This window comes from Nicotiana tabacum, chromosome 18 (genome assembly GCF_000715075.1).
Source record: "Nicotiana tabacum cultivar K326 chromosome 18, ASM71507v2, whole genome shotgun sequence".
In the NCBI taxonomy this organism is placed as follows: Eukaryota; Viridiplantae; Streptophyta; class Magnoliopsida; order Solanales; family Solanaceae; genus Nicotiana; species Nicotiana tabacum.
This window is the reverse complement of record NC_134097.1, coordinates 100,602,765-100,614,391: the sequence shown is the minus strand read 5'-3', so window position 1 is coordinate 100,614,391 and position 11,627 is coordinate 100,602,765. Positions and strand designations below refer to the sequence as shown.

The 11,627-nt window shown below is 40.3% G+C and overlaps 1 long non-coding RNA gene across 1 annotated transcript; it reads left to right on the top strand.

Annotated features, from left to right (window-relative positions):
* Positions 1–4,107: 4,107 nt before the first annotated feature.
* On the top strand, positions 4,108–7,665 carry LOC142172950 (uncharacterized). The gene is made up of 2 exons (XR_012702212.1): positions 4,108–4,750; positions 7,350–7,665. It is a non-coding gene; the product is annotated as an uncharacterized LOC142172950 (long non-coding RNA).
* The last annotated feature ends 3,962 nt before the right edge of the window (positions 7,666–11,627 follow it).

Here is an 11,627-nt window from a genome sequence, read left to right as displayed (position 1 = left end):
TAGTACGGCCCTCCACCATGTTTAATCGGACTTGGTCGAAGATGTGGTTCACTTACCCTTTGATCCTTTCGAGGGTAGATGTATTGATGCCGGCGATGCGTCATATGATGAGGAATTTCCACTTGTCGCATATTGCTTTCTGCTCACAGTTTTAATTCTGTCCCTTGCATGGAATTTCATCCCTCGGGCGAAGTGGGGGCGGCACTGTCTTCGTGCGGTGCGCTCGTGGCCGTCTGAATAAGACGTCCGTGCCTTGCTCCTCCTTTGACGGTATGGGACTCGGCGTTCCCGTCTGAGCAAGACGTGCAGTATCGAGAGAATGGTCTTTCTCCTTGCTGTAGCGATCACCATCTGGAATTTGTTAAAGATTTGAGAGGTGGTCGTGTTTTGAACCGGCGGTCCAAGCCGCAATATTAACCTCGGCCCGACAATGTTGACGTGTTGATCGAACCACCTGAATTCATGAGCACATGTTTTATTTGAAATAAATCAAATGAGGAGAAGGTTACTAATGCATCAGTGTGAGGCTGAGGCGAAGTCTCAGCGTCTTTTTTGCTGGATGTAAGGGTGTCCCCCGGAACGTATCCCCGGAGCCGTCTTTTCTTGGTAACGAGCACTTTTACTTTCCGCTTTTTGAGTCCTTGGAGGGTGCCGACATTCCTCCACTATCGTGGCAATACGGTGCAACTTATTTTCTTCGTTCTTCCTAGTCGCCTTCCTCCCTCGGGGCTGGGTTCGAGCCTGATCACTCGACAGTACTCAGCGGTGATTTTTATTGAGTAGCACAACTATTTTTTCCTGAGCTGGTGGCCATATTCAACCCCGTGGTCATGCGCGCCATGTGGTTTCCGCGCCAGGTTGTGGTTCCTTTGAGGGGGATTCGGTCGAATAGGTCTGAGCCATTTGGCGTCCCTAGTTTCGCTTACAGTGAACACGATGTTCGGTATAGCAATGCTAAAATCGTACTCTGATGGGAGAGGTGCCCCTGCCGGCCATGCCTTGTTGAATCTGGCTTTGTTGAAGATTCCTCGAGGATGTTGCCCTCGGGCCATTTCCTGATTGTTGCGAGGTAGATTGTGTCTCAGGGCGTTCCTCTTATTCACAGCATATGGGTGGTACCTCCCTCTGTTTGGCATTAGTTTCTTTGCCGGGAACCTGCTTGGGTACACTAAGCCTGAGGAGGTTCCCGGATGGTCGTCCACGACCCTGATTCGCGACTGGTGCCGGGTACGGACATCCGACTAGATCTTGGTTGGGTATCTGATCGAGTTTTATTTGAACTACCCCGAAGTCATTGGGCCTGGTTTGTTTAGGCTTTGGGCGAAGGCCTGTGTTTCCCAGTCATCCGAAACTGGGGGCGACCTCGTTCGTTCTATTAGGGAATGAGGTGCGAATTCCCGTGGCATTTCATTCTCCCCTTGTTTAGCCCCGGATGTGTCGGGCTCTCTTGTCACTGCTTCGATGGCATCGGTGGGTGTCTCTGCGAGGGAATCTACCGGTACAATAAGCGAGTTTGTAGGGTCAGGTGATAGGCTACGACGCCACATCATGGTTCCTTTTGAGAGTGTTTCCCCGAATCTCTTCAATAAGATGGGATTGAACTCATAATCTTGAAGGTCATTGCCTTTTCCCGCGCACGTGTAAGCGATGATGTGCTTGTCGTGATTCGAGGTCCTGTTGTACTTAGGGAGTTCTGGCATTCTGGACTTTCGTGAAGCGGGTTCCGGGACCGCTTCCTTAGGTGAACGATTGTTGTATGAACTTCCGCAAACTTGACTCAATCCTTTTGGAGAGATTCCCAAGCAACTTTGCTATGGTAGGGTCGGTTACCGATCCGTTGTTGCTTTATCTCTCGGGTGCTTGTTCGGCGGGGGGAGCTGTTTCCGGTGCTACTGTACTGGGAGTCTCCGGATGGCTTTGCAATTGAGCGATAGCCAAGTGCTGTGCCTGCAACATTTCAAAAATATCGTGAAGACTAACTTCCTGTGTTTCCCGAACCGGGGTTTTTTGGGCTTCTTGTTGGTCGATATACTGTATGCTCCCGTTGGTATGCGAGGTTTCATCAACCTGTTGCACGTCTTATGAACCAACATCTGCTGGAATCGGCCTAGGTGCGTTATCGGGGTTCTGTGACGTCGCGCCAACGACTGGAGCAACCACACTGTTTTCGCCGTGAACTTTGAGGTTGTCGTTCTCGACTCTGTTTACCGAGCCAGATATTTTGACCTTAAATCAAGAGATATTGGACAATAAAAAGTGTGAAAGATAACTCACGTTTGTGCAATGAAACCAACAAGAAAATAATCATTATTATTTTTAGCCCCGCGGTGGGTGCCAAACTGTTTACTGTAAAAATGGTAACAACAATTAAATTTGTAGATGGGATTCTAAAAATATGTGATCTATTTTTATGCTAGTTGTATGAGAAGATAATGCTAAGAATATGAAGTTTAACGATGAAATGCGAGTTAAAACAAGGTAATAATCAGACCGAGGGGTTTACTGCCCTGGCTTCGGACTGGTCGATGGAGGGCCTCGGGGTCGATACCTAGGCTTGATCTCGAGCTATCGAAGGTAGTCAGGTATGGGATAACAGTTAAGATATAATTAGACAAAACTCCTTATGGCCAAGACCAAGCAATAGATGAAGAACAACCGGGAGAGTAGTAAGTGCTAAAGTGGCCTCGGGCCAATAAGAACAAGCGAGTTAGAGAGAAGAGAGAGAGAGAGAGAGATATTATTGATCTTGTGGAGAAATAGTTGGAGCAACATCAGCCCTTTACAAGGTAGTGCGGGTTCCCTTTATATAGGAGAGGAACCCGGCTATAGTACATGTGCATTAATTGTAAAGTATGGAGATGTGACGGCTAGACGCCATGCTTCGGTGTAGGCTCTGGATAGGCCGGCCCTGTCAGACTTAGCCGTGTGCCTAGGGAACTTCCCCTTCTGTTCTAGCCTCGTCCTTTATCTTCTTCGAGTCGGGCCCCGACGAGCCCTGAGGGAGGGAACTCGGCCGTGGCTTCACGTCCTCGGGGTCTCAAGGCATTCTTTCGAAGTGGCTTGATAGAGAGAAATCAAGTCCTCTGATTTCGCCGCATACAAAATCGAGGCAGAATACTATGCTATATGCGCGGCCATTAGCGCGGACACGAGCGCGCCGCGCTAGTCCAGTTCGGAGTATATAATTTCAGGGGTAAACTTGGAAGTTCAGGGGTAATTCTACTTAACCTATAAGAGGTCCAGCTCGCCCAAAGGGACATTATCAAGGTTTTTACAGCTTAGTTGAAGGCAAGAAGAGGCCAGAGGCAAGGAGGATAATTCGACATCGAGTTCTACCTTTCTTCCTTTTGTATTTATCAATTATGATGAATTTTGCTATTGATAGTATGAATACGATTATGAGTAGATAATTATTTAGTCAAGAATTTTGATGGAACCTGTTGAAGGATGAACTTCGTGTTATGTTAATATAGTTTGCCCAGTTTAATCTCAATTTGTTCAACTACGTTCTTATTGTAGTTAATTGATAAGATCCTCAATTAGTTGTGCCTATTTAGTATGTATTACTCGGGAGAGAGTGTATATTTAGGTAGTTGTTGAACAACACCACTCCCAAAGTTGTAGACATGTGATTTATGACCCTCCCCAAGATTTTTTATATTTTAGCATGTAAATATTTAATTTAGTCCTAATATCGCTATTTCAACTAATTTTGACTCTTTTACTTTATTTTTTACAAGAAAATGAAATTTACAAAAAATGATCTCATTAATGTTTTGTAGTCATTTTTAATCTTGAAAAATACAAAAAAAAAACTAGTTTCATTTTAGGTTTATGTTTAATTGCTTTTTAATTAATTAGGAGTAGTTTTACATTTTTATAAATGCTTTATACTATTTTAAATAAGGAAAATTTAGGCCCTTAGTTAATGAAATCCATATTTTCTAAGAAGCCCAATTGTTAGTTAATTCAAGATAATTTTAGCTCAACTTTGGGCAAGAAAATGGCCCAATTTCGGACTAGCCCTTGAGCCCAAAACCCCCATTACCCCAAAACCTAGACTAATGCCTAAAATCTGATAAAAGGAGCTGAAAATACAAAAATAAAGGGATAGACCTAGACCTATACAATATAGATCCCTAGACTAGAGCTGACAGTCGCTGGAACACAGAGGAGATCCTCCCCCCCTGATTTTTTTGATCTTCTTCGAACCCCACCACCCCTGAAATGAGCAACCCTAGAATTTCTTCGCCTCCATTCTCACACCTTCAGAGAACGACCGACCATCCCCTGAACCAAGAGTAAACCAGCGACCACCTTCCTCAGCAGAACCCTTCATACACCCTTAGTCATCTGGTCATAATAGTTTAGTTAAAAATGTGAAAATTAGGCATCATTTTTTATGCCTTGTAAGAGAATTGAATCTTAAAGTTCCATTCGCATCTGCTGCCTAAAGGAGGTAATTGTTTCCTCATGAGAATCTGACACGCCGATCAACTGCTACATTGCCTTTTATTGTAACAACTTCTGGGTATCGACGTACAAAAACTCTCTGCCATCCCAAAACCATTTTCCAAGTCGAGTAGATTTTGAGGTCGTCGACAAGATTTGAGTCTTTCCGGCGAAGTTCGGTCAGTTTGTCGCTAGTCAAGGCTCCGTTCGAGTCCTTGCCTATTAGTCGATATTCAAGGCAGTCTTGTGAAGTTTTCCGTTCATTAATTTTGAAAGAAGCAGTCAAGCAATTGTAAAGGTTCATTCTCTTCTACTCTTAAACAAATTGCGTAATTTCGATTAGCCTTAACAGTGTTTCATTGAGTTATCTGTTAATTGTGTTAATCTGAGGTGATGGAAATCATGTTGGAACTATTAATTTAGATATTTTATTGGCTTTAAGTTGTTGATCATGAATGAAGACTCTAATTAAAATGTTTTAAATGTCGACGAGCCAGAGTTCACGTTTGGTTTGCTATTTTCATATTATATCTGCATCTCTTAATTTATTTCTATTTTGTCTCTTTTTTCCATAATGAATTTTTTTAATTGAACCTTGTTGCATTTCTTGATTAATTGGTATGGAATTTGATCGTCTTGGTGAGATACGAACTCTAGACATATTAAGGTCAAGATTTCAATCTCTGCCTGGTGCATTCAACTCTTACTTGGTGCCTTCTGACAAAACTGACAAAAAGAGATTTTCCCTCTCCAAGATTTTTAATGAGGTTTCACCCAGTAAGAGAAGTGAAGCTGCAAAATTCGCTCAGCTATGGAATGAATTTATATGCAGTTTCTGTGAAGAAGATCTTATAAGTGATAGGGAGATGGACCTATTACTTGTTCCTTATTCCTCGGACCCCAGTCTGAAAGTATTCAATGGCCACCCTTTTTGCTTGCTAGCAAGATCCCAATTGCATTGGACATGGCTTCACAATTTCGTTCTAGAGATGCTAACCTTTGGAAGCATATATGTGCAGATGAATACATGAAGTGTGCTGTCATTGAATGTTATGAATCTTTTAAACTTGTTCTTAATGCCCTGGTTATTGGAGAAACTGAGAAAAGGATCATAGGAATCATCATAAAAGAAGTTGAAAACAACATTTCAAAGAGCAGATTCTTTGCGAATTTCAGAACAGATCCTTTGCAAAACCTTTGCAAGAAATTTGTTGACCTACTTGAGATACTGAGAGATGGAGATCCATCTAAAAGGAAAAACATTATCATAGCTACGGGTACGGTTCCCGTGACGTAGTTATGATCCTAATTCCCAACCCGGGTGTGCATTTCATGTGACCCAACTTTAATTCCCAACAAGGTTAAATAGAACGTGTCGTGAACCACAGGTGCATTTCATGTAGCGTGGTTTACGATGTGTTTTAAATAACCTTAAATTTTCCCGAAATATTAAAAGCGGATATAAAATTAAAAATACATAATAGGTTTAAAACCTGTAAAAAATCAGATAAATAGGCCAATAATAATAGTTGAGCGACCGTGCTAAAACCATGGAACTCGGGAGTGCCTAACACCTTCTCTCGGGTTAACAGAATTCCTTACCCGGGTTTCTGTGTTTCGCGGACTGTAAAATCGAGTCAATCTTTCCTCGATTCGGGATTTAAAACCGGTGACTTGGGATACCATAAATTATCCCAAGTGGCGACTCTGAATTTAATTTAAATAATCTCGTTTCGATTGTCACTTAAATTAGAAAAAACTCCCTTATACCCCTTTTAGGGTGGAAAAAAGAGGTGTGACAGCTCTGGCGACTCTGCTGAGGACAAGAACCCAGAACCTTTGGTTCAAGGTTCAGAATTCGAGCTTAAAATAACTGTTATAGTTGGATTTTATTTATTTTCTGATTTTTATATGTTTGAGCCTAATGTGCTAATTGTCGCTTTTTACCACTTTGATATTGTTGGACTGTATATAAATTGTTACAAAACCCTCCTCTCTCTGAGTCTTCTAAATCATCTGGAAAGTGTGCACTTCGTGTGACTTCTCTTCTGTTAGAGTCATACTCCAATTTTAGAACGAGGTTCAGACAAGTTGCAAAGCCAGTGAAGCTTCTGTATTCCCGGTACGCTGCCCCCCTCGGCTCGAGCTGTCGGCTCGGGTAAGCCAGGTCTAAAACATATAAACCCAGGTTTTTAAACGTAGAATAACATAGCCTCATGCCGGATCCCTAGTAGGAACGCTTGTTTGCATCCCGTGCATCTGACTATGAGGACTCAACACAGGGGTTGGGTCCGTCTAGGACAGGTGCACCCAAAATAACAGACCATCTTGATGCATCTTATGTGCTATATGTTGCATTTCTTCAAGGGTAAAAGGGTCATTTGGCGGACTAATGATAGTTGAGGGCAAAAAAAAAAGAGAAAGAAAAGAGGGTGAAGTATGAAAATAAAGCAAGTAGGGCTAAGTTATGTTTTTCTTTTACATTTTTTTTAAGAAAAAGACAAAAAGATGAACATGAAAAAAAATCCAAAAAGATTTTGTATTTTCCCTTTATTTTTTTTTAAAAAAGACAAAAATATGTTTTCTCTTAATTAGTTGTTTTTTTTATTATTTCTCAACCGTATCCAATCTGCCTGAACTACGCATACCTGATTCTCGTCTTTTGGGGCGTGATACGTAGTCAACCCACATAGGATTCGGTCTTCCTAGTAAGTCTTAGGTTCTTGGCTTCGCGGGGTCTTAGCCAAATCTTGCATTTTTAGCCACTTTTTGCCACATATGTTAATTTTAGAAAATAATCACAATCATGTCTTGCATGTGTCCAACAGGAAGGATTATTGTCTCACATAGAGTTCTAGGTCTTTAACTTTATTTGGTCTTAATTGTTTTCCATACAGGTATGGATCTACTCACTGGAGTTTCACCATGAAAGAGCCCCAGGACCATCTAGTCAGCATCGCTTATTCAGGAGTGGATTAAAAGGAGATTTTCTTTTCTTTTTTATTTTTTGAATCTGTTTTTCTTTTTATGTAGTCTTTTACCTTCTAGTTTTGTACAGTAATGTCGAATCTTTTAGGTGATGTTAGAGTTTGTCATAGTCTAGTTAATTTTGCCGAGTCTGTTGTTATTGTATTTCTCATTTTGTACTTGGAAATGTGTTACAAGTCAAAATCCAAAAAAAAGAAAAAAAAAGAGAAATTTTGCGTTTTTATATTTCCCTTGGAAGTTTTCTTTAGAATACTAATTCTAGGAATTAAAAAAAAAATTCATTTGAGGGAATTTTTCCTTTAGGAAATTAATATCTAGATCTTAAAATAAAAATTGCTTTTATATTTCCTTTCGTATATTAAGACTAAAAATTCAAAACAAAAAAAGAAAAAAAAAGAGAATTTTCTTTTAGTACCTCTTTAAAGGTTTTCTTTGAGATATTAATTCCAAAATCCAAAAAGATTTTCTTTTGATGTTTTTCTTTGGGAAATTAATGAAAAATGAATAAAACAAAAAATCCTTTTATTTTCACTAGAATTTTAAGATATTGTACATAGGAAGAAAAAAAATATACTTTATCTTTTGTTTATATATAAGTTTTCTTCCTTAGGTAATCAAAAACTTAAATCCAATTTTTTTTTTATCTTGTTCACTTCTCGTTTCGAAATCTTTCTTCAGGGACATCAAATGAAAATTCAAAAACTTTTCTTTTCTTTGGTTTATTCTTTAGATTTCCTTCTTAAAAAAAATAAAAAAAGTATTTTTCTCTTGTAGGGTTTTTTCCTTAATAGTTTCCCATAGAGTGTTCGTTTCAAAAAGGAAAGAAGGGGAAAAAAAAGTTCGTTAAGCTTGAGTTTAGAATAAGTTATAGAATATTAAGTCTACAAAATTCAAAAAAAAGGGATTGCTTCTTTTATTTCTCTTTTCTCATGAGAGTAGTCATTAAGGTAAAAAAAAGAAGAAAAAGAGAATGTTAGTTTGTTTAGTCTATTCTCGATTTTCCCAAACTATACAAAGATCTGATTTATGCGGCGTCATGATACGTAGGCAACCTACGTAGGGTTCGATCGAATCATTTTTTTATTATTAAAAGAAAAGGAAAGAAAAAGAAAAAAAAAGAGAAAAAAGGAAAAAAGGAGATGAAATTATGGGATGTGAGAAGGAGAGAAAAGAAAAGAGTGATAATTAGGAAAAGAGGAAGGGAAATGAGCAAGCCAAGAAGTGCTAGAAAAGAAAAGAAAGAGAGGATTGAAATGAATAAATTGGGATGATGCCATATGAATTTCATACCCTCGAAGTCATGTTAGAACGGATAACTGTGACTAAGTGCATTGCTCATAATGTGAGATTATCTTATGTTAAATGACCTAACGCTAACGTGATAACTTCATTTTGTTCCTCTTGTTATCTTCATTGTAGCAGAAGGGTGGTTGGTTTGTGGTTCTTAAAGTGGTAACTCTTCTCTACAACATAAAGTTGAAAGGCAATGGCAGACGGCAACAGAATTTAGTTGGTTGGTACTGGTGCCCAAAAGCAATTGGTTGAACAGGGCAATGAGTTGGTTGAAGAGGTAAGGATGTTAAGACAACACATTGCGGACATGTATCAGGCTTGGATGACTGGGAAGGCATCACCCCCACCACCACCTAGCTTCTTAGATGCTACCCTTACCCAAACTCCGGCCATAGTGTCAGATGATCCTCCATACTCTCCAGATCCACCCGCTTATCACAGCTTTCCCAACTACCCTAGTAGCTCCATCACTCATCCTCCAATTACCTCTCCCCAAAATTGCCCTCCTGTCATATCCACTATCCCCATGATCACAACTTCTCAACAATCTTCCCTTCATAGATCTGACAATGAACATCCACTCAAAGCCCATGATGCCCAATATTACCCCTCAGAGGTTGTCCACAAGGTTCCTGACTCATACAATCAGAGTCTTCGGAATGAGCCTTATGTTGAAAATGAAAATTTTACAGGAAAAGAAGGGTAAGATGAGCTATCCAGAAAGCTGAAAGGGTCTAAAATGCCAAAGCTTATTTTATATGATGGACATGGAGATCCAGTAGCCCATCTGAGAGGTTACTGCAGTGAAATGAGAAGTGTTGGCAGGAAAGATAATTTGTTGATGGCGTATTTCAGTGAGAGCTTGACTAGGGCAACCTTGGAATGGTATACTCTTCAAGATGTCAATAAGTGGCATGCATGGGATGACGTGACTCAAGATTTTGTTCGACACTTTCAGTACAATCTAGACATTATCCCGGACCGCTCTTTCCTATCCAAGATGGAAAAGAAACTGGAAGAAAGCTTTAGGGAGTTTAGGCTCAGATGGAGGGAACAGACTGCTCGAGTAGTCCCCCGATTGGTGAAGAAGAAATGGTTGAGCTTTTCCTACAATCCCAGGGGCCCACCTACTTCAGTCATTTGATCCCGGCCTTGGGTAAACCTTTCATTGATGTGGTAAAAATGGGGGAGATGGTAGAAGAAGGAATCAACTCAGGCAAAATCATGAGTTATTCTGCATTGAAAGACACTACAAAAGACATTCAAAACATCTCAGTAAGTTTGGATGGAAGAAAGAGAAATAGAAAAGATGTTGTTGAGCCGCGCTAACGACAAGATCCAGTGGGCATTCCTGCTCAATGCTTTCAGCCTCAATATCGACCCCATGGATATCCCTGTGCTCCAGATAATCCTCCCCAATGCTACTTCTCTCCACAAAACCCCCAAAGTCGCACATCACCTTCCTAGTACTCCGTCCACAATGCACCACCATATGCTCCACACCCATGAGACCCGCGACGGCCTACACCACTTCCACAAATGTCTTACCCGCCCCCTCAAGAATATCAACCACCTACCCGCAAAAGGTTCCAACCTAGGCCAGAGTACAAGATGAAAAGGCAAAAACAAAAGGAAAAGACTTTCACTCCCATTGGAGAATCATATGCCAGTTTGTTCCAAAGGTTGAGGCAATTGGATATGTTGAAGCCGATTCAGATAAAAATGCCAAACCCTCTTCCAAAAAATTTTGATTATTCTCAAGGGTGCTCATATTGCTCTGATGCCCCGAGTCACAGCATAGAAAAGTGTTGGCATCTGAAAAAGTAATTCAGAAGCTTATTAATGCAGGTGACATTGTCGTGCAAAATCCAGATGCAGTAGACACTAGCCAAAGTCCATCGCCTATTCATAATGAGACGCATATGGTGGGTATGATTTGTTTTGAAAAGGAACATGAGAATTCTTTCTGAGATCCTCGGAGGTCTACGTGTTGCAAAGCTTTTAGCGCTATCAGGGGTTGATCTTAAGAATGAGCCGGCAAAAGGGACCCAAATGCAATTTGCTAAAGTCAATGTGATGGAGATTTGTAAAGGTCCTAGTAATGTTGATGAAGAACTCAGAGGCTAAGATGTCTTGCTTGGTAATGAGAAAGAAGCTTCATCTCTTGGCTAGCCAGGAAGGAGTCTTCGTTGGTTTATTTTGTTGTCATTTCTGTTGTCCGGGTTATTTTCAGGGTTGCAATCCGGATATTGTCTTGTGACTCAAACTCTTCTATTCTTTTATTTTTCTTAGTTTGTTTAGTCGTAGTAGCTCGTTTAGTGTTGTCTAGTTTTGTTGCAGGGTTGTAATCCCAGCTTATTTTACTTGTTTTGTTGTCCAAACCCTTTCAACATCTGTCTAATGCAATTTCTTGTTTTCTGTTATTTCTAGTCATTGTTTGTTTAGTTCTCTTTTCCTTTTATAGTTTTTTTACTGCTGCCTCTAGTGACATGACATGCATACATAATTCTAGGCCTGGTCTTAAAGTTAGTTTAATCACGAAGCAATGAAATAATTTTGAAGATGATAGGGACATTTGAGGGAAATAAGTGCAGATTTGGACATTTTGAGATCATTTGAAGCCCGAGCCATGTGAAACTGGGGCAGATAATTTGGGAAGTTAATAGGGTGGCAAGAATTCGTTAAAAGAGAGTGCATCCCGAACGATTTGAAGTGAGCAGTTTTGAGTTCAAGTACACATCAATTTACAAGATAAAGTCAAGGAAGTTTGCTCCAAATAGACGGAGGGTACCCATCATGAAGAAATAATCACCCAATGAGAGTTCTGTACTTGACAAGACACTAAAAAGGTAGAAAGCATATCAGTGATAGCAATGTCGAAGCTCTAAAAGAAA